The sequence below is a fragment of the Podarcis gaigeae genome, assembly GCF_964106915.1.
Source record: "Podarcis gaigeae genome assembly, chromosome: 4".
Lineage (NCBI taxonomy): Eukaryota > Metazoa > Chordata > Lepidosauria > Squamata > Lacertidae > Podarcis > Podarcis gaigeae.
In genome coordinates this window covers 38421649-38445633 of record NC_139677.1, presented here as the reverse complement: position 1 = coordinate 38445633, position 23985 = coordinate 38421649, and the positions used below count along the sequence as shown (strand labels likewise).

General features: G+C 41.9%; 1 protein-coding gene and 1 long non-coding RNA gene across 9 annotated transcripts in view; both read left to right on the top strand.

Moving 5' to 3' along the window:
* The window catches only part of LOC310842603, an 852366-nt gene that overhangs the window by 229414 nt on the left and 598967 nt on the right, over window positions 1–23985 (top strand). The window lies entirely within an intron of this gene.
* Window positions 1581–23985, top strand: part of NLGN4X (neuroligin 4 X-linked) — a 156165-nt gene continuing 133760 nt past the window's right edge. For 2 of the 8 annotated variants that reach the window (XM_083734258.1, XM_083734257.1), the window contains exon 1: window positions 1582–1970. The gene's annotated coding sequence lies outside the window, so the exon portion shown is untranslated. Of the gene's footprint in view, window positions 2328–2525; window positions 2544–23985 lie in introns of those variants that run through there. The other 6 variants (XM_083734254.1, XM_083734255.1, XM_083734259.1 and 3 more) reach the window with 4 other exon arrangements.

The following is a 23985-nucleotide window of genomic DNA, read 5'->3' as shown; positions in this document are numbered from 1 at the left end:
AGGATGAGAACAGAAATCTTGCTCCGGTGGCGCGGCAGCAGCAGGAGGCCCCATTAGCTAAAGTGATGCTTCAGGTTAAGAACAGTTTCAGGTTAAGAACGGACCTCAGGAACGAATTAAGTACTTAACCCAAGGTACCACTGTAGTTATTTAGAGCAGCTATTTCATTGATGAGCAACATCCATTAACTGAACTTGCTCTTGAACACACAGTACCATATGTCATCATGGTGCATACATGCAAAGGGGGCTACAAAAGAGGGAGGCATGGAAATGAGGGTGAAGATAAAAGTGGGGGTACAGAATGGGCTGCCAAACAGGGGATGGTGGCTTTGTAATTGGGCAGAAGGTGATAGTGTTGTTTAGAAGTTGCAATATGTGGGAGGACAAAGAGGATGCTATTGTAGGGGTGATGTATGAGCATGAGAGGGTTTCAGAAAAGTAAGGGGAGATATAGGGTGAAGGTGAAACTTGGTGTTGCAAAACAGAAGAGAAAAGTGGCTTCGGAAATAGGGTTGGGAAGATGGAAAGGGGGGTTAGTAGTTGCATGGTGTGTGAAAGGGTCAATTGGGGAGAAGGGATTGCTGTGTGTAGCATGAAGGTGGCAGGGCTCCCTTAGTATGCGTATGTACATACAGCATCCTGAACCTTTGGATTCTCCTTGGGGATGGAGCTAGATGGCTGTCCTGATGAGTAGACATATCAGGATTTGGCACAAATGAGTGGTCTTAAATCCATCTACAGTGGTACCTTGGGTTAAGAACTTAATTTGTTCCGGAGGTCCATTCTTAACCTGAAACTGTTCTTAACCTGAAGCACCACTTTAGCTAATGGGGCCTCCCACTGCAGCAGTGCTGCCGGAGCACGATTTCTGTTCTCATCCTGAAACAAAGTTCTGAACCTGAAGCACTATTTCTGGGTTAGCGGAGTCTGTAACCTGAAGCGTATGTAACCTGAAGTGTATGTAACCCGAGGTACCACTGTACTCAGAATAACCCTCCCACCTGTGGTTTGATGGTCTATTGAAGTAAATCGGGTTCAAATAACCCTGATCCCAGTCCTTACTGCGACCTATCATAACCCGAGTCTTAGTTTTGATACATCATTATTATCAAAAGCATTTATATCCCACCTTTTACCTAAAGAACTCAAGGTGGCACACATGGTTCTCCCCCCATTTAAACTCCACAACAACGCTGTGAGATAGGTTGGTTTGATATTCAAATTCAAACCAAACGTGGAGCCATTATATTGTACTAGAAAAGGCATTTGCAACTCGTATGAGGTGTGTGAGAGAGAGTGATACTCATGTGTTCATCACAGCATTTCTCAGTCATCCTATCAGGTGCAGCAATTTCCTATGATTTGTTACTATTGGAACAAGTTTTCAGGCGTTCACTGCTGGTAGTGGAAACACTATTTCAGCAGGCATGGTGGCACGAAAGGGTTAAGAGCGTGCACTGAGTAAAAGAGAAGCTAGACCAAAAAGTAGGCAGGGACTCTAGAGAGGAGGAGGAGTCTTTCCTTCTTGATACCCCCGCTTTTTCCTTTTCTTTTTTTATTCCTACATGTGTAAAATGCCCACCTGTTCAACCACTACAGCCACCCTTGATCCTTCTGTTCCAGCTGGTTTGCACTAGGCTTCGATGCTCTTTGCATGCGGTTGTAGATGTAGGTATGCTTCCTGTAGCGATGGGGCCGGCTGCGGAGATCTATTGGCTGCCGGCTTTGTAAATTCCATTCAGTTTGGTCCAATCGCGGGAGGAGACAGCCTGGCACAGCCTGGACCGCTCGCTCGCTCTTCAATCTCGCTCTGCCTCGCCAATCAGTCTCGCTCTCCCTCTCGCTGTCGCTTGTCTCCCTGCAATAGGCAAGCGGAGCTCCCACTCCCAGACCCAACGCGACTTCTTCTTCTTCCGCTGCTGCTGCTGCTGCTGCCGCCGCCGATTGCAATGCATTTGCCGCTTGAATGTAGGTCATTTACAACAGAAAGCGCCGGGTTCTTTCAAACCTAGTGCTGTTGTGGTTGCTGCCGGTTTGGGGTTGTTGGTTTGTTTGTTTGGTCGCTCTCCACCACCAAGATTTTCTGCTCTCTCTCTTTTTTTGCGAGGGGCTGTTGCATTCCTCTGGACTAAAGGGGGAAAAAACAACCCAAAACAAAACCGTGTTGGATTTCACACGCACACCAGGCGAGCTAGGGGGTGGGGGGAGGAAAAGAAGCTGGACCCCGGCGAAGCCTGCTGTGTGCTGCGATTCTGCTGGAAGTCGCCTGGGAAGAAACAGGCTGCCAAGGACCCCTAAAAGACAGAGGCAGCTTCCTCCGCCGAGGTAGGTACAAACCAGAGCTCTGTCCTTTTTGCCTTTTCCTTCCCAAACTCCCCCCCCCCCCACCTCTTCGTTTGCAGCTGGTACTCCAGAGGGGGGACTGGTTTGCTGCAGTCGTCTCTGCACTGTTTTCGGGGGGGGGGAGCATTGCCACCCTCTTATTGGGAAAAAGAGAATACTTCCCGTTTCTCAGCACTGGAGATGATTTCCATGTCTCATGTATGTAATGCATCTCTAGATCTCTTTGCCCAGGCACCCTCCTATGTCCCTGGACCACCGCTCTTAAGTGATGGGGGGCACTTTGCTGCAGTCAGCTCTTTAGGAAGGCTCCGGGGCTCTGTGTGAGATGTTTACAAAGTAGCTCTGCCTTTACAGGCAAATAAACAGAAGAGTGTGGCGGAGAGGGAACGGGGGGTGGGGGGGGGGACGGCGGCTCATATCTGCAGTACACAGAGAGAGATAGAGAGAGCATTGCTACAGTTTCAGCAAAGGGGGGAAGGCAGAGCTTGGGAAAGGAAACAGCACCCCGGTGCCCTGTTCTTTGCAGCGGGGGTGGGTGTTGAGAGAGGCACGCTAAGCTTTGATTTAACCTCTCCCCCCCCCCCCATGTCTTTTCTTAAGAAGGAACGATTTTGGAGTCTCTCTGGAGGCATTCAGCAAGTCCTTTTCTTTTTCTTCATCTGCCGGAGGCTGCCTGTTGTTTTTTTAAACCCACGTGATTGATTTCCAGGGTGGCATTTGGGTGGGTTCTTCTCCCCCCCCGCCTCTATCGGCCCTCTTTATTATTTGTTTGTATGGTGGAGGTGGGGGTATAAAGAGGGTAACATAAATCGCTTATTCTACAAAGAAGCGGGGCAGGACTCCCCGGGAGGGGTGGGAATGAAGAGAGCAGGATTGCAGGGACGGGAGGGGATTTGTCTGTCCAGAGATTTCTGCACCTTCCTGGAAACTGGCTTGGCGGGGGGAGGGAGGGAGAAGCGGACGCTGCCTCATCTCTTGCCTTGAATGGTTTATCAAAGCTGCCAACTCTTGACTTTCTAGTGGAAAGTTAAGAAGCCTAGGACTGATCCTCTCCCCCCACACCCACTTCTGCCTAAATGCCCAGAATCCAGGGGCTGCCTCTGCTCATTGCTGCCTCCCCCTCCTTCTCTGCACTGCAGCTGCTTTCATTTTCCGAGCCCCCCCCTCCCCGCGCGTGCTTTTCACTCTGCAGGGCGCTGTGAATGATGCTCTGTCCCTTCTGCAGCCACCCATGAAGGGGGTCAGAAGAGCGGCCGCCTAACTTGTTACCCTCTCCTCTCCCCCACACCTTTTGCTTAAGCGGTTTCCTTAGCCTCACCCCCACACAACCCCCCCCCCCTTTTCCAGCCTGCGTGGTGGGACCTCTGTGACGTGTTTAAGATTGCAAGAAAGGAAGACCCTAGTTGTGGGACGAGAAGCAGAGCTTTCCCCGCACCCACCCCCTGTCAAACCACTGCAGACACGTCCAAGTCCCTGATGCAGACAGGTCTCCTCCATCTGCTGTCCCTCTTTGGCACCAAAAGGGTTCAGCTACACACACACAAATCCACTTTCAGCCTGTCAGGCTAACCCATCGAGTTTCTCTAACCATGCAGAGATGCCAGACAGTTTTGGACATCCTCTTGCTTTCCTCTCAGTGACCAACTTTGCCGCCTCTTGGTTTCCCAGACCCATTTCTGTGGGTTTTGTTTTTTCAGGTTAAGTTGCCTATCCCATTCCTTCCGCAAGTTTCCCAGCCATTTGCCAGGTGATCACGGCTGCCACTGCTGCAGCCAGCCCCCAAGGGTAAAGTGAAGTGAAGTCACCAACCACGCAGGCAACCCCCCACCATCTTGCAGCAACAGTTAGTGATCCTGTTTGATAGGATCTGTGCCTCAGGGTTGACAAGAACCAGGTACAAGAAAGGAAATCCTAGAGGTCAAGAATACCCACCTAGGGGGTATATCCTCTGCTTTGAGTATCCTGTAAGTAGCTACGGTAAGAGATGGAAGAAGGAAAGTGGATTTCCTAGTCTGGCCATCATGCTCCCTAGCTGGCTTTCCGGTTAGTGGAGATTTACAGGTTGTGCTTTCCTGGTTTCCATTTTGAGTGCAGAGAGGGATGCATTGGAAAGTGGCTGCATTCAGCGACTGGTTAATTATGATCCTTACAGTTCAAAGCTATGACAGTGAGTTATTTCAAGGGAAGGAGATGGTGGTGGTAGAAATAAAGCAAAGCGAATTGTCGCAGCAGAACATTTTCCATTTTGAAAACCAGCAAGACAACCATCTCTATCAGTCCTTTTGCTATCCATACAGGATAAAGAGAAGAAGAAGAATATAACTTTATTTCTTTTCTTCTTGCGTCTTTTTTCTTTTTTGGGTAGAAAGAAGCAGGTGTTGCTCTTGCGAGAAGATTCCACAAGGTGGTGGTGTGGACACTTCTTAATGATGTGTATTTTATTTATTTTTTGAAGGAGGTTTGGTCAATTGCTTGAATGGCTTTGCTTCCATGCACTTCTCTCTGTATCTTAAAAAGACTCATTGTGTGTCTGTTTTGCAAATGACAAAAGCAGGATTGTTGTACAAATCATGGGATATATTCAGCCGGGCCTACTCTCCTTTCCGTTGATAGTGTCTTCTTGGGAAAGAGAAGGGCTTAGTGAGATCTCGAAGTTATATCTATTTTTATATATATGAGAATTTCAATAAGGGCAGGAACTGGTTGTGTTTGCGATGAGATGTAGCAATGGTATTAAATGATATGCAATAGAATAAACTCTCTTCAATTCTTGGTTGTGTTCAATAAATCAAGTGTTCTGGATTAAACTGTAACAGGTCTGGTGATTCAGTAACCAGAGGCAAAGACTTGATGTGGCTATTGAATCCATTACACTAGCTGTCTTTGATTTTGCTGCCAAGTTCTTGCTTTGGTGTGTGTGTGTGTGTGTGTGTGTGTTGTGGAGAGCATTGCGGTCCCTGAGATGTAAACAATTTCTCTTCTTGAGATACATTATTTTATTTTATTTTTAATGGAGTAAAAGAAGCAAGGAGAGAAGATATACCCTTGCTGTAACTTTCACTGAGGGAAGAGGGGAAAGGTCTTCCTCTAAGCTGAAAAAATATTTTGAATCTGTATGTTTAAGGTGGGGCATATAGGACAATATAGAGATAGTGTGGCTTGAAAGGAAAGGGCAAAAGGGCATAGCAATTTGACAGCATTTTCATGTGGACATAACTTGGATTGCTACTTTCTTATCGTTTTTAGGAATCTCTGCAATATGGAGCTTAGTGCAAATTTGAAACTCAGATTTATGGAAGGCCAGAAGTATTTTTCTTACGTAATACAGAGAGATATTGAGACATAAATGGTTTCCTTGCTATTTTGGGAACAGAATATGGTTGATGGTATCATTCTGTTTTATTCACTGGATGGAAACCTTTCCTTCCTATTTGAATTTATTGGTTTATAGATGATTGTTTCCAGTGGCAGAGTGGCCCTTGATCTGGTATAGGAGTGTATCTTACTGGTTTTAATCATGTAAAACTCTTCATATATAAAAGTGCTGTCTATAATTACCTATCAATAATTTACACAAGCATAAGCATTTTGGTGGTATACCAATGAAATTAAAAACCAAAGAAGTTATTTAATGTTAAAATTTATTCTGAAATGATTCAGTAAAAAATTGCCTTTCCTTTCTTCACAACTATGGGGAATAAATGCAAATGTAATTTCATTTGTTCCTTGGATCATAATTGCATTGGGTCTCTCATGCTGTTTCTTTCTAGTAGTTTCTCATTAATTCTATAATACTTCCAGGCCCTAATATAGTCTAGACATATGAGGAAAATGGCTGGTTTATTACCCTACAAATACAGTTACCTTTAAATCTATGTGTTGCATGCGTCAGAATATTTCATTTCCAGAGTGAATAGGAAATGTGTTGGCAAATAAGAATAATAATTAAACTAAACTAATGCAAATAAAAACTGACTGCCATATATGATAGGTAAAATGAAACTAATTCCTTTTGTACATTGTGTCTATTGTCATCTCAGCAGAATTAACTATTATTATTGAATTTTGACTGTATTATGAAGTAAAAAAACCCCAAACCAACTCCATGTGTCCCACTTCGCTGCACAAATGCTCTCTTGAATCTGTTCACTGAACTTCATGTTCTTTAACAGCCAGTTTGTCTCCAAAAGAACAATGATAAAAGGTTTGTCAAAAATGGCTGTCTTAATATGAGGATGCCAAGCTGAAGTTCATCAGTAGTCAGCGAGATGAAGCTGTGAATCACAAGGAAGAGGCACTTGCTTGCAGTCTCCAAATGGAAATGGCTTTCAAATGTCCGTTTCTTGCATGGGGGCAGGAAAACGTGCACTGCTGTTTTTGATGGGCCCTCAGTACAGCTGCTACTTGTCTTTTAAAGGTGAGGGCCTGTTCTCTGAGGAGTTCAAATCACCCACTGTGTGGCACAGATCCACTTGTGTGGAACAGCAGCTGTGTTTAAACCTCATAGAAGGTGCTGTCATTCTGCCATTTTATGACCTTCTGTGTAGGGGGAAAAAAACAACAACAACAGAGTGACAGGAGGCTTTTGTGTGCCCAAGGTTCATTAGCAATGCATATGCCTAAGTACCTGGAAACCTAGGAAGAAAGAAAAAAGAAATGTTATAAAACGAGGCCAAATGCACAAAACTAGCACTAAGCCATTCAGAGCCACAGTGGGGCTTTCCGTCCAACCTGCATCTGTTCTTTGTCACCATGCAGCTCAGGTGTACTGAAGCGATGTTTGTAAAGCATTTATGTTATGAGCCATTTTGATCCCCACATCTGACAGGGTTATGTATTCAGCTCTCTCACCTTTTAATGGGCCTCGTTCTGTTTGCTTTAGTAGTCTCCTGATATGAATTCCAAGGGAGGGGGAAATGCTTGTTGTCTGATAGAAATGAGATTTCATTGGCACTATTCCTGGAAATAATGGGTAGTGAAAGCCCGCTCAGTAGATCCGAAGGTGAGGGGAAAAAGCAGGAGGTGGGGGTGGGAAATGAAAATTGTGTGTGCACAATGGAAAATTCCTAAATATAACAAGTTGCCATTTATCTTTTGGAATATTAGGAACAACCATTTTTGATGTTCACAGTTTTTAAGGTTTTTTTTGGGGGGGGGCAGTAGTTCTTATTCCATCCTATCTTCACAACTCATCAGCTTAGGCTAAAATATATGACTTGCCCAAAGCTATATGGTGAGTTTCATGACTTACACTTCTCTCTTTCAACCTCAACATTTTGTTCAGGGGACCACGTGCATTTGTGAGGGAAATGGTTGAGAATTTTTCTAAAATAAAATTGGTACATTTTTTTTAAAAAAAGAAATATTCAAAAGTAAGAATGGGATGCAAATTTCCCCCTCTGCAATCAGGTTTGACAGTTTCTTGTTCCTAATTCACATTTACATAAATTAAAAAGTAATTTAATTTGTGATTCCAAGACTCTGGAGAGGAAGAGTGGAAGAACAGCAGGGCAGCATAAAGAAAAGAGCTATCTTCAGAACGAAGGGTTTGCCAAAAGGCCCAATTTGGAAAACAAAAAGTTTGGAGTTGTGGGTTATGACCCTTGATAATCAGCTTTATTTCACCTTATCTGATCTACCTGTTCCATAACGAAAAGCATATATTGGGGGTGGCAAACCCGTGGCCCTCGGTTAATGTTGCACTACAATAGTGGCAAGAAACTTTTTAGCTTGAAGGCTGCACTGCTACATGAGTAACCTTGGGGATGACCTGCTGGTGGTGGGTGGGGCCAGCACTGAAGTGGATGGATTAACAGGTGTGATGTTTACCTTTGTGGAGAAGACCACATTCCAGCCATGCAAAAGCCAGAGGTTTCTACAAGCACATTACTCTATCCAGCAAAATAAGAGGCATTATCATTTTTCATGTACACATACCAGCCAAGCAAAAGCACCTGAGGTCATGGAGCAGGGTCATTGAGGTGTGTTGTTGGGGGAGAGGTGTTACCTTGAGAAAGGGGGGCGGGGTAGAGAAGCCTGAAGCATTGCATTCATCTCCTGTGCCTTAGGTCACCTCCTCCATCACCCCAGCTCTACACCTACCACTACCATCATCCTTGCCCACTGGCCTTCCTCGCTGTGGCTAATAGGAACTGGAATCTAATAATATTGGCAGCGACGTAGTGGAGGAGTGCAGGTTCTTCATCCTTGGCACAAACAGAACCTGTGAAACATTTTACTGTATGTACTTACTGAGACCAGAGACCATAGCCCATTGAAACATTGTCCTGAACCCATGTGGGCTCAAAGTGAAGACATGGAAGGATTGCACATGTAAGACTGGCATCCAGTGTCCTTTTTGGACCTTATATTTTGGTTGCACACACTTAGAAACATCTGCATGATAATCAGTCTTTAAGAACGATTCAAAATTGTCAATGAAAATGGAGATAGGGGCTATTTAGTAAATACTTGAAGCTCCAGAAAGCTTCTGATAAAGCCATGAGTCCTCACCAAACTTTGGATACACATGATATGTGGCATTGTCTTTGTATGGATCAGAAAATGATTAAAGAACAGGAAGGAGATGACCAGAATAAATTGAAGGATATAAGCAATGGACTTCCCCAAGTATTTCTGTTGGGAGGAACTGATGCTGCTTAACTTACTAAGAAATGATCTGGAGTCAGGACTGAATAATAAGGTTATTAAGTTTATGGGTGCCATCCAATTATTCAGGAGGGTGAAATTCAAAGCAGGCAGAAGAATTTCAGAAGCATTTCTTCAAAATGCTGAAAGGGCAACAAAATGGCAAATGATATTCATTGCAAATAAGAGCAGGTGATACCATTGCTCTTGCAGCAAAGTATTCTAAGTTAATGCATTTGCTGATGAAATTTGAATTGGCTGTGATTACCCAGGACTAAAAAGATCATGGGATGTGGTGGACTGTTCACTGCAAATGTCAGCTTGGTATGCCTCAAGTGTTTCGAATTATTAGGAAATGGCCTGAAAATAAAACAGTTGGTATAATGCCTTTATATGAATTGAGGGTTCAGCCATATTTGGAATGCTGGTTTGTATCAGTGATAATGGAAGAAAAGTATAGGTGGGACAGGCCAAGATTTGTAACCAAAGGATCTACTGAAAAGAGGTGGGTAGGAAGAAGGAGCAGAATGCCAGCATCAGCAGTAGATGGACCAAGGGTGCTGTAGGCAGGTGTGAAGGAGTGGAAGGGATGGGCAGCAAACATGAAGAAGAGTTTGGATTTGATATCCCGCTTTATCACCACCCAAAGGAGTCTCAAAGCAGCTAACATTCTCCTTTCCCTTCCTCCCCCACAACAAGCACTCTGTGAGGTGAGTGGGGCTGAGAGACTTCAGAGAAGTGTGACTAGCCCAAGGTCATCAGCAGCTGCATGTGGAGGAGTGGAGACGTGAACCCGGTTCCCCAGATTACGAATCTACTGCTCTTAACCACTACACCCCCCTGGCATGAAGTCAGGCAAGGAGTCAGCAGAGCACAATAAGTTCTAATTCCTTTTTGGCCAGCCAAATGACTGTATGCTGCCCTAGAAATATTTATATCCTGGCAAATTGCATCCTCAAAAGTGGAATCAGGTTAGACCTTGCTGTCTGAGTGAAGCAACCATCTCAGACATCAGATGCTGGGGGCAGTGAGTGACCATGAGGTGTTGGAAGACAGCCTACCCTGTGCCTTCTAAGCTAGCTGCTGCTCCCTGGAATATGCCTCATCACCAATCTCAAAACAAGATTAAATTTTCAGACCGTTGGCATCTGCATGTGAAATGGGGGTGCCATCTTGTCATTTACCTCAGGCAAAAATGAAAAAAAATGTCTTGAAGGCTCTTGGTGGAATTATGCCAAGAGATAATGCCAATGCATCAGACCTTTTTCACGGATGAAGTCTCTAGCTGGAGAGTTGTGGTAGAATCCATAACAGCCTACCAAAGGGCAGCTGGCCTTGAAAATGTTAGCCTTGAAAGGGGTCTAAATCCAGAACGATATCATTTTCCTTCCTGCTACATTTTTGAATAATATTGAACTCATTTTTAAATGCTTTGTTCTCCCCTTAACTGTTCATTGTTGAGATAACAACCTCTGAAGTCATTTCAATCTCTTGATTTGTTTACAGATTCAGGATGTGTATCAAAGACTAAACTGAGTTGAAAGACACCTCCAAATTCTTTTCATTTATTCCTATAATTGTAGGCCATGACAGCGCTGACAGAATCAGATATTTGCACTCTCTGTAAAGGATGGCTTCATCACACTGAACACATCTGTGCACTTTAACTGTAATGTGCTCACATTCCAACCCTGTCTTTAATGTACTTGGAATGTGATTCATTTGAGTAATGCGGTGAGATTTCCAAGGTTCCTCTCTCGCACAGTATTTTGTGAATGCTCTTCTTCTTGATGGAGATGTTAAAACTTTTAAGAGAGCCAGGCTTTGAAAATTACTGTAACTCTTATTAGAAGCACATGATAGAAAATATCACAATGAGCTGATAAAAAGACTTGGCCCAGGGAAGGGAAAAATGCAGTATCACTCATTATTAAAATAAGTTGGTTTTTTAAAGGCACCAATTTATTCATGGGCAGAATGGGGCTATTTTGTTGGATTCATGTAAGAAGACCATATCTGAGAGTGACTGACAGAGTAAATGGAAAAATTGGAAATTTGTAATGACACCATTGAAGCCCTGAAAAGTATAAATCTATATATTATTTAAATTAAAAGCTTGAGTGAAGTATAAATTTATAATTGTTCATTAGAGATTCTGTTATATCTTATCCAATGTGGACTACACACTTACAGTAATGTGTTTGCCCCTGAATAAAGTTTCCACATCTGCTCAGGCAGCAGCCATAGATCATTGCATTCAGAAGGTTCCATCACTGCTATCTCTGGCTAACAGGATTAAGTATAACAGGGCTAGAAAATATCCCCATTTTGAGACCCCAGACTGCAGGTCTCTCTCCCCAAAACAGCATTGAGCTGGACATGCTTGAATCAAGGTAGATTCATATGTCACATTCTGTCAGATTTTGATAACAGGCTATGGAGCTAACTAGTTGTATCCCTTGTTAAGTTTTCTTGTACTGCATTAGTGTTGGATTACATGTAACAATTACACCTAATATCTGCTGTACCAAAGATTTTTTCTTGCCTTTTATTTGTTCCGCCATTCAGAAATTATTTTGTTGTTGTTAACTTTTCAGTGTGCTATGCACTCCTTGAGATAATGAAGATTAAAGTGAAACCCATGGTGATGGGATAGTTTTGGTTCAGTTTATTTAGCTGAATAAATCCCTTCCAGAAGAGTAGCCATATTGGATTCCCATTTGTGCCCTTGTGCTCATGGATTCCCACAGTCCCCTGGGAAGTGGTGTTAAGGGGATACAGGAGGTACCTGCCCAAATCACCCTCCCCATCTCTTCTGTGATCATTGGTTTCCTTCGGATCAAAAACCCTGCTGTGAGTGCAAGGAAGCAGTTGAGTTCTACCCTATGTCTATTGTCCCATGTTTTAGTGGTATCTTCAAGACAATACAGTGGTACCTTGGTTCTCAAACTTAATCCATTCCGGGAGTCTGTTCGACTCCTGAAACCCTTCGAAAACCAAGGCACAGCTTCCAATTGGCTGCAGAAGCTTCCTGCATTCAAGCAGAAGCCGTGTCGGACATCCAGCTTCCAAAAAACGTTCACAAACCAGAACACTTACTTCCAGGTTTGCGGCGTTTGGGAGCCGATTTGTTCATCAACTAAGCCGTTTGATAACCAAGGTACCACTGTACCTTTTAATGTGATACAAACTTTCATAGGCACTTTGCAAAATTTATTTATTTAATATTATTAATTTATTGTATTTATAGCCCACATTTTTCTCCAGGGACCTCAGGATGGTGTACATGGTTCTCCCCTTCCTCATTTACTCTCCAAAATAACCTTGTGATGTAGGTTACATTGAGAGACAGTGACTGGCCCAAGGCAAACCAGTGAGCTTCAAGGCCTGAGTGGGGATTTCACAAACGAAGCCTCCCAATGCTTGCCTGACATTGTATCTGCAGGGCCTCACATGCTTGCTTGGCGATGGACTGCTTTTGAACGAGGAGTGCACCTGTGTATAGATGGGACAATTCAGTAGACATTGTACAGCTAATGAGGTTTTGGGTATAATATTTGCTGCTGGTCTCCTTTAGATGAAAGGAAAATAAGTAGCTTGTACTATCCCTTGGAGTGCTGAATCAGTAGAACATGGTTTAAATTATGCACAGCTGGAGAGACAAGCTGCAGCACTGGAGGCTGTAAATTAGATAATGCAACCTCTCTGCAGAAGGTATGTAGCCCAAATTTGTGTGTGCTGTGTTTGTAGACATTCATAGGGCATGCATGAAATTGGAAGGTGTTATGCAGCTCTGAAGTTCAGTAATCTCTGAATAAACTGGCACTTATTCTATCCTTGCATTGTTGCTTGTATGGTATTAACCAGTCTGTATCATACCAGTTTTGGAATCGGTCCACCTTCCTTTCTTATGTGGAAAACTGTTTGTATTCTGATAATACTAAACCGATTCCTTTACCATTGGGTTTCTTATTAGCAATATCAGCAGTCATTGGAACCCAACAGTAAATTGTGGTTGGTAAGCAGCCCTGGTTTTCTCGTGGCAACTTGCTCACCTCCCATGAAGTGTTTTTAAAGATGTTACACATAAAGCCATTTGGTGACCAGACAGTGGGCTCTGTTATTCCTTTTAGAATGTGTATCAGCCTTCATCTCTTTCTTTCTCCTACCCCACTGGTACCGTAAGTAAATATTATACAATAGACAGAATGTTGAGTTTTGAGCATGGAACCTCCTCATCTGTATCACTTTTGTTGTCCAATTTTGAGCCTTCTCTTTTTGGAAGGTTTTAAAACAGGCATAGGAAGGAAATCTTATTTGTCAAAATGGCTTCCTGCAAAAGAAAAATACTGGCCATGAGCTGAACACAGTTAGAATCCCAGTCCTTTGGAAGGGTTCAACACTTCTTATTCTGAAAATTCATACTTCAGAGCTTCCTACTGAATCCATGATGATCAGAGTGAAGCCTTTGAGGGTTGGATTAGGGTTCCCCTTCCATATGGAAAACACTGCTTTCATGAACAGAGGCTCCCCAAAACTAGGAATCCAAGCTATTATCTCTTACTCCAGATTCCTACTTCTGCTTGCTACAGAAATGTATCAGTTATTATTTTCTTGCTCTTGGGCCAAAGAATCAGGGGATAAAATTAACACCTACTGTGTAAATATTTTTATCTGTAATCAGACCCATTACTGAAAGAGATAAATTTAAAAGTTGATGATTCATTGTGGTTTTCCTAACCAGTGTTCCATGTAATCTTATTGCATACTCAAGGGAAACAAATGATCATATACAACGTATTATGCACTCTAGAAAGTTTCATATAGAATGATTGCCAAATATGTAATATTCACCAGAACTGGTAGGGTTTCATTTGATAGATTTTTGAAAATATGTCTAGCATATTGTTAGTTTCTGCCAGGACTACTGCATTCTTGTTCTCAGCAGTGCAATGGAGGAGGGAGATGCTTAGGAATTTTTAATATTCCATTTCTGGGGATGATACAGATCTCATCTCCCCTGTCATAAAAGTATCAGTCAGCTATTACTGGCTGTCATTATTTTAATATCCTTTCCTCCTGATGCAGCGTAACATTTTGCACTGAACTCTGCTGCTTGTTTAGAAAGGAGATAGTCATGAAACAGACTGGAATTGGAATTTCTCTACCGCTGCAATGTAATACGGACACACAGAATGACTGAGATTGCATTTGAAAGCACACTTCTCGTGCAACCCAAAGCGTGTTTCCTGAGAAATAAGCCCCACTCAGATCCAAATATGTGTGTACATGGTTTATTTTAGTCTGACTTTGGAGCAGTAGTGGTTGGTTTGGTGAGGCCTTGATGCTTAAACAACCTCTTATAACTGGTGTCACTGCACCTCACAGGAAAGGACCTGGTGATGGGTAGGTCAGCATGGCAGGATTATCAGAAAGGAAGTTGTCAAAGCTGTTTCCCAATTCCTAATTTTTACATTTGTACATCACCTTTCTTCCATTATTATTATTTCTGAAGTTATTCTGGCTCTTGTGTGTTGCTGTAAGAGAGAAACAGAATAGTAAAGATATTGTAATAGTGCTCCTAGAACCATTGCAGCCACTTGAGGCCCAAGTGACTCCAGCAACTAGAAGTGCCTATCCTGAGCTTCAGGTTGGTTCATCATCTATGGCCTTTTCTGAACAGGAATAGTCTGCACACAGTTATCTATGTTCTGGTATCTTCCTGGATGGACTACTTTAATAGCCTTTATGCTCTTGAAGATGAACCAAAGGTGCAAAATGCAGTGACGAGGGTGTTGATGGAGCAATGAGCTTGTTGCATATAATTCCTGTTCTCTGTTACATTGGTTGCCACTTATCTTCCAGGTTCAATTCAAGGTGCTAATGTTGACATTCAAAATCCTAAAAGACCTGGGGTCCACATATATGAGGGAATGCTTTCTTTCATATCAGTTTGCTTCTCATTAAAGTCAACAGATGAGCCTCTCATGTTGGTCCCTACATTAAATGAGGTGTGTACTGTAGCTTTTACAGTAGTGGCTCCATCACATCACTGAAATGATTCTTTCCCCCACTTCATATTCATTTAGACACTAGGTTAAAAACCTCATTTTTGTCAGGCTTTCAGAAAGGCAACTTTGCATTTGATCCTGCTGTATTTATACTCTCTATTAGAATTATTCAACGCTTATTATGTTTTGTATTGCCTTATTCTGATATAAACCACGCTGTGAGCATTTTTGTTTAAAGGCATGATGGAGGCATCTTAATAAATAAATAATTTCACACCCGAAGTCATGCTAAACGGTTACTCAGTTCAGTTCAAAGTTCTGCATGTGTGCTTCTTATAAGAAACAGCTATATGTGGACAAGTGTAAACATTCATGATTACCCAGAAGTGGCTGAGCCACAGCAGTGTGTTGTAAACAGTTATTCTGAGCTTGCTGTGTTTAAATGTTATGCCTAATGTGAAATGGTTGGGAAATGCTTTGGTAGAGTCGGGATGGGGTCTATTAGAAATTGCCATAATGTATACGTTCTGCTACGACGTTGACAGGAGTGCCTGAGGGTTGAGAGATCAAATTTCTCCATCTGTTAACAAGATATTTTGTATGCCAAATAGTAGGCAAACACTTGATTAGATTTAAATGTCTAATGGATTCTGCTGTCTGGGCTGGAGCTGCATGACGTCCGGAAGCAAACAGACTGATGCAATCATTTCGGCACTTATGATTCAATACCTGATATGTGTCCTGAGATATCTCAATTTTGTCTGAGCAAGTCTGTCAAACCTTTATTTTCAAATATAGACACCTCCCTGATGATATTATGAAAATATTCCCATTCAAACAAAGAGTCTCATTGAATGTATTCATATATCCTTTTTAATGCATCTTCTTTCAGCATTGAAACACAATTTTTAATTATTTCAACAGTCTGCATATCACTTAAACACAGTCATCTCTAAATATTGTACAGGAGACCCAATACAATAAGACTAACTTACAATCAGAATTTATTTAAAAATTGTACTGGAAAAAAGTATTCAGTAAGTGCTGGAAGTTCAATACAAGAAGAGGCTCTGGGTCAGGCCGGTGGCCCATCTAGTCCAGCATTCTGTTCTCGCATTGGCCAACCAGATTCCCATGGGAAACCCAGAAGCAGGTTTCCAGCAGAGGAGCACCATCCCCTTCTGTTGTTTATACCAACTGGGATTCAGAGGCATTATTGCCTCTAGTTCTGGAAGGAGAGCATAGCCATCATGGCTAATAGCCACCAGTAGTCCTCTCCTGCATGAATACGTCTAATCCACTTTTAAAACCATCTTGACTGGTGGCCCCCGCTGCCTTCCTGGGAACAAGCACCCCCATACCCTGAACCTGTTCATTCAGATGGAGTGCAACACCATTCAGAACAAGCTGCTGGCCAGTTTTCCTGACACAGGAACCACCATCCCATAGTGCCTCCATCTTCTGAAGGTTTGACTTTTGTGACAATTTATCATACACTTTATTGTCATTGCCACCGTGATGATGATTTAAATGTATGATGAACCATTTTGTCACAGCAGTAAACAAATGTTAGGTGCCTGGGTGTTCACAGCTTTTCAGGAACATTTTCCTGGTGCCAGGTTTTGTTCCAGATGCTCATAGCCATCCTGGGCTCATATACACCTGGCACTATGATGGTATGAGAAAGTAACCAGTGAACTGGGCTATTCAGGGGTGGCCAGGGAGATACAAGGCTCAAATACAGTGGTACCTCTGGTTACGTACTTAATTTGTTCCAGAGGTCTGTTCTTAACTTGAAACTGTTCTTAACCTGAGACACCACTTTAGCTAATAGGGCCTCCCACTGCTGCCATGCCGCCGTCGCGCGATTTCTGTTTGCATCCTGAAGCAAGGTTCTTAACCCGAGGTACTATTTCTGGGTTAGCGGAGTCTGTAACCTGAAGCGTCTGTAACCTGAGGTACCACTGTACATAGAGTATAGCTCAGAACTGCCCTTTCCCCCAAACGGATGAGGGTAGTGGTATGCATTTACCTGAGATAAATATTCACTTACATATTTTATGAGAACAGAATGAATTACATTCTTTAAGGCTCAAGCACCTGTTTTTATTTTTTATATGAATCATAGGAATTCTGTGCTGCTTCCATTTTTCATTTTAATTAAAAGTGTGTCAATGCTACATTTTTAATAATGGGTTGCAAAACTGAACAATGGACTGATGAGATGGGAGTAGGGTTTTCTAATCATGGAATACATATTTATAAAATCTCAAGTGCTGTATTTATTTTATAGTGATTAAAGGATCTATGTAATGAAGACTCATAACTTTTTTAGTTTTATCTAAACTCTATTAGTGTGTGCAGTTTAAATAAAACTAAAAAAAGAGTTATGAATCTTCTGTATTAGTGTGTGCGGTGGGGACGCAGGTGGCGCTGTGGGTAAAACCTCAGCGCCTAGGACTTGCCGATCGTATGTTCCCGTCGTTTAGTCCCAGCTCTTGCCCACCTAGCAGTTCGAAAGCACGCTTAAGTGCAAGTAGGTAAATAGGTACCACTTTATAGCGGGAAGGTAAATGACGTTTCCGTGTGCTGCACTGGTGCAGGCTCGCCAGAGCAGCTTCATCGCGCTGGCCACGTGACCCGGAAGTGTCCTCGGACAGCGCTGGCCCCTGGCCTCTTAAGTGAGATGGGCGTGCAACCCCAGAGTCAGTCACAACTGGCCCGTACGGGCAGGGGTACCTTAACTTTACCTTTATTAGTGTGTGCAGATATTCTGCAATTCATCTAGCCTTTAGACACCACTTTTCTAATATTCTAGTGGAGTTCTTAAAATAGAAATGGACAAAGTTAGTCACACATATTCTGCAAAAAACCTACTAAATATCAACTATAAATTCTCATATTGAAATAACAAGCAGTGGTATTCTCAGTTCAAAGTTGGTGTTAAATAGTCACTATAATTTTTATTTTGTTGTTGCTGACATTTGTCTGTCTCAAGAGACAATGGAGTGCACCTCCGGTAGTTAAGTCAAACCGCAGTTAGCAGCACGCAAGTGACCTCCTTGCAGCGCAAGCCTAGGCAGTGTGTGTGGAGGTCCTGGTTTGCCCAGACGACCAGGCCCCCTCTTAGCCTCACTAATATGGTCCAAAGAAAAACATTACAATACATCTGGCACCAGCTTGGCATCATCCAACCGTCTTAGGGACTCCACTCCAGATTTGTGTAGGGTTCTTCCAAAGATATCCTGCGAGGCAGTGGACATTTTGGATCAACGTTTTCCTTTTCCTGTATGGACTACCTTCCCAGTTTGATGAGCCCCATCTGCCCCTCACTTTCATCTCTCCCACATACAGAAACCAACCTCTTGACTGTTGAACCTACTATTGGTCTCAAGATTATTGAGGTGAGATTTATTTGTAGATTGCAGGAAATATTCTTCTGGTGGTAGGAGGGGAGGTGATCTAAACACAAGAGAATCAAAACATTTACTGGAGTAGATACTGGCTAGTTTTGCTTTGGACACCACCATTTTCCCTCAAAACATTAAAACAAGAGTGAGAAGCACTTAACAGTTCTTGCTTTGTGAGATCTTCTGAATCAGCTAAAAAGATACTTATCAGTGGAATGTGGTCATTCACCAATAAGCCATTGTACTGTGCTGATCACAACCTTTCATTCTGCAAGTGTGGGTCCATATTTGCGTTTGACCTGGGAGGTGCATTTTTAACTCAGGTGTTGGGAAGAAATCAGGACAAATCTTTATTGACTGCAGCAGGCAGGTTAAGTGTTGGCATGGCAGTAGGGCCAGACCCAGTTCATCATTCTATTCACTCCTTGCTGGTGGAATGGGATCCACTGGGGTTGGATTGTGCCAAACCCATTCCATGGGAGTAGCCTAGTGTTGCACCCTGTTGTGCTGCAAGCCAATCTGGCAAGGTCTCACTAGGAGACCAGGGTGAGGGTTCCAGCCAAGCTTGGACCAATCCTTCCCACAGGCTCCTCACAACAATCCCCCCTTCACTAAGCTGCTGCTGCCCAATGCCATTTCCACCCCTATACATACACAGCATTAATCCACCTAACCAAAGACCGCATGCTGCACATTGACTGTAACAATAAAGATTTGATCTGATTTCAACACGAACCTGCATTGGAACTTCACCTTCCAGCAGAGCCACTGGTGAAACTAAAGGAAGTTTGAAAAAATATAGTTTCTGAGATGGGATGCTGTTAAAAGCAGGGAAAAGCTTTTCAAACCCAACTTGGCTGTGTTCAAGCCTCTGGATGTCCTTAAGAATTTCAGTTAAAGGAACATGGGCATGCATGAGCAAGCCTTATTACTGGAATGCCATTTGTTGAAATAACTCTGGTAGCATTCTGATTCAAAATTATTGTGTTGGCACATCTTTCTGCAGTACTGGCATGATATCCTTGTGGCACTGGTACAGTGTTTTATACTTTGCAGCAGTAGTTCCGGTGCATCTGTTGGAACATCCTTTCTTAGACATTTATCTGCTTTTGCAGCCATTCTTAGGCTCAAACTGAAATCCCTTTGGGGATTCCTGTACCCTTTTGAAGTCAAAGATACAAATCTACACTTCTTCACCAAAGATGGTTTGATTTGTTTCCTTATCTATGTCATTTTAAGGACATGTTCACTCACTCACATACATAGAAACATATTGCATGTTAGCCACAGGAAAAGGGCTTGGATGATGTAGATTTTCTGGTTCCCTGTTTATAGCTAGCTTGCCATGGGCACAGTAGCAATCTCTATCCCATTCTGCAGGCTATACAACAGCTTTCTCAACGGTATCACCACAGTTATAGAAGCATAGCTGTCAACTTTTCCCTTTTCTTGTGAGGAATCCTATTCGGAATAAGGGAATTTCCCTTTAAAAAGGGGAAAAGTTGACAGCTATGTATAGAAGTGCATTCTGATGGAAGGAAGTTTGGCTACATTCTTGCTTGCTTTTAGGTGTCAAGTAAAAATTAGGGATATATAGTGTTGGGGTCAGGTTTCCAAAACTCACCTTGTAGGATGCCCTTGACATGAGCACTCCCTCCTTTAGGTTGTCCAAGTCACCACTGTAAAGCAGAGGAAGCCTTCCTATTCTGCTTAATACTTCTGTTGCCTATTGCCTATTCTTTCAAAACAGCAATAAGTAAGGAACAAGAACTCTGAGTTATCTTGACACAGGAGTCCATAGTGGTTGTAAGTCTTCTGTTAAACAGTTTCTCACTAAAGTGTTTTCAGTTTGGATTTTGATCTACCTACAAAGTTAACTATGTATGCCTAGAAACCATAATGTTAATATTCTGTCTTGGAGAAGAGGGATGTTTTTGATGGTTGATGCCCTCTATGGAGCTATCTGTAGCCCTTGGTCTGGTAATGTTTTTTTGAGGTAACATATTAAAAAACCAAAGAACTTTGCAAGGGGTTATTTGGCTCTGTTATTTGGATTTTATACACTGTCTATCTTACATATACCCTCAAAATCTTTATAATTTTTTTTTTCAGTTTTGTGTTCACTTGGCTTACCATGGCAGTCTTCTAATTAGTCCCAGAGCAAGGCATGTTTATAGCCTCAGCACTGGTTCTGTGTTTCCATATACTGCCACAAATAAAATGACCCCTGATCTTGGCATATCATCTCCAACTCACAGATATCTCTGTGTGGAATTACTGTCTCATTGTAAGTTCTCAGTCTTACATTTTTGGTTATAACCCCCACAGGTTTTTCTCTCATTTTCTCGCTCTCTCTTGAAGGACATTTTGAGAAACTACATCCGAGATCACATTTGCCTTGGCTCAAGTATCCAACTTGTATTGCACTCCAGTCCCATTTGTTTCTAAGGGAATTGTCTATTTCTCTGGTCTGTTGATACCAAGGTACAGGTGTAGAATTCTTCCTGTTGGTAGCCTGCTTTTGCTACAGTTTCATTATCTGTATACATTGCAACACTTACCTATGGCTGGACACTTTCTATATCTGTGATTGCCTCCACGCTGTGTTCACTTATCTTTATGGACTCTGGATCCAGAGACCTGTGGTGGTCACATTCTGATGTGTGCGCCCATTTCTTGTTCTTCTAAATTCCTTCCCTCCTTATGCAAAACCCTGACCCTGCCATGCTTGGGTGACTTTGGACATCCACCTGCACTTACTGCTTCAATTGAAACATTTGGAATTCATTTCCTCTTAAATCTTGCATTCTGCTCTCTACTACAAAAGTAAATCGTTCAAGTTGATTATCATTTCTGAAGTCAGATCATGGTCTCCCAGGAGTTATAGATTTTTAAAGTTTACAATCTGAAAGTCCTAACACTATCAAATACTTGATTAGTGACCTAGGGCCTCAAAGTTTCATGGCTGGCCCACCAGTTTAAGGTTCGTAAAGAATTCTATTTGTTTCCCTTGTTGAGCCCTGAGGTGCCACTTAAATTTGTTTAGAACTACTGAAAATTAGCCTGTTCCTACCAGCTTAACGGCATGCTATGGTGCTATGGTCTCTCTCTCTCTCTCTCTCTCTCTCTCTCTCTCTCTCTCTCTCTCCAGGAACATCTTTTTCACCCATTAGGAACATAAGAAGAGCCCTGCTGGATTAGGCCAGTGGCCAATCTAGTCTAGGATCCTGTCCTCACAGTGGCCAACCAGATGCCTTTGAGAAACTTGCTTTCTCTGGCTTTTATATAGATAATGAATTTCTGCTCCCCCCCCCTCCCCAGTATTCTGCTGCATTGCCAATGAGTTTCAGCTTTGCTGGGGCCTTGAGACATTCCATCTTTTTGCTACAGTTTCCCATCTCTTATATTTCTTTTTCATTTTGTCTGTAATGAGGAGCTGGTCACTGTAGATATAAAATGATTTCTTAAGGAACTACATATATGCAAAAGGTTTATGCTCTTTGAACTGCTTTCCCATTCCCTATAGCCCTGTCCTTTCTTTTTTATCCAAACCTCTTAATCCGGCTAAGGTGGATGTCCCATTTATAATTGTGTAATCACTGGTTCTCAAACCACTTGAAAATTGCCAATAGTCTTGATGGGTCATGTGTTATTTTTCTCCCTGTGGTAGCAATTGTAATACAGTGTGCTAGATACCATGGTTTTTAATTGTATTGTTAATGTTTCTTATATTTCTTATATTGCATTTTACTGTATTACAATTTGTATTCCATAGAATTCAAATTATATTAAATAAAACACTGCCAAAAGATTGCATGTGGAAGGGGGAGTTAGCAGAAATTGTCCCCCAACCCACCCCTGAACAGGGGAACAACTCAGAGCTATGCTTTTATCTTAAACACCAGCTTAGCACCAAATCTTAAATCTCAAAGTCACGATTCATCTGCAGTGCGTTTCTCTGTGCTGAACCAACATTACACTTCCAGCTTGATATGCCAGTCAAGCTATATTGATCCGAAGGAAAAATATGTGAAAAATCTAAGGTGCTTTCCCTTAAATTAGTTTTGTTGTGTATACTGTTGCTTTGAATTGCTATGGTATCGATTGATCTTCAGGTTGTTGAAACAACAATTGCATGTGCTGAGAGGAGTCATGAGCTAATCCTGTCAACTTCCTTCTGATACTTGTTTAGCTATTACAGGTGATACTCCTTAATTCATCTGCAGTTTTGGGCTCTGCCACTTAAGTGCCTATCTTCCCAAATTAATCAAAAAAGGAAGAAACTGTGGCAGAAACCAAGTTCAGGTTAAGCACTGAGCAATCAACACCACAGATTTGTCCTACAGTGCTGGAAATTTCACTAAGAAACATCTAAAAGAATGAAGGGTATCCATAACAGTTTTGAAAGCTACTTTAATAATTTTATATTATCTGTTCCAGAATAGGAGAAACCCAGAGGATCTTTTATTAAATAATCTTACAATACTTGCTTGTAGTTGTACGAACTTTCCTCTTTTTTGTTTTGTTAATTGTAGGAAAGTATAGTAACATACTAACTACATGTGGTATTTAGTTAAGTTTGGGAAATGTTTATTTTATGGCAAAATTGACCCACTAATGATTAGTTGCTCTAGTTATGGTAAGTTTAAGTCAGGAGGACTTACAACTGTTTGATTCTGACTTGTAACTCATGTAGATTGCCTGAACATTTGTAAGCCAACAAATACTGGTGTGTGTTTGTGTGTTAGTTAGTGGTAATATTTTTAGCATTTGCTGTGATTAGGCTAATTGCATCTCTTTCAATATTCATCAACTATAAAAACGGAAGATAATGGCTTGTTATTGGATTAATCTGCAAGGTAATAGGGTCTTGGTTGTTAATTTATTCTTGCTAAATTATTGTTGTTTTGAGTAACCTTTTATTTTGTCTTTACTATTGATCTGCTGTGTTATATTAGTTATGTTTTTATATTGCTTGCTAAAACAATATAATCAATTGTGTGGGGTAGGGAGCTGTCCAAAGTAGTGAAGTCTAGCTACATGGAAGGGATTTTTCTGGTTGTTTTATTGTCATTGATGTGACTCCTCAAATAGGCCTCTGAAAGGACAGGCTATTTAGTGTCTTAAAAACAAAACAAAACAAAACCACAGCGCCATATTAGTATATCTGGGTTGTATTTGGCTGTTTGTGTGGATCTCAAGGGCACTTGCAGAAACTAGCTCAATATCTTTAGACGTGGGGAGCTGGTTAAAATTTTTTTAACTTGGATCGTATAGGATTTTTATTCCTCAGAGATAACTGGGATAACTATATACAAATAAGAAGATACCATCGTGGCAAACTAGCTTTCAATAGTGGAGGTTTGGATAGCTTAAGTCAAAGGCAGTTTATTTTATTTATTTAACAGCTAAATACATAAAATAAATTATACTGACCTTGTCGTTGACTTAGATTACTTAAATCTTATCCCAATTTAATAACTGAGGAGAAAACCTAGTCCGTTTCCCCTTGTGCACACAGCTCTGTGTGCTTTGGATTGGGGCCTGTTGCCTTCAACACATAAGTGAGCC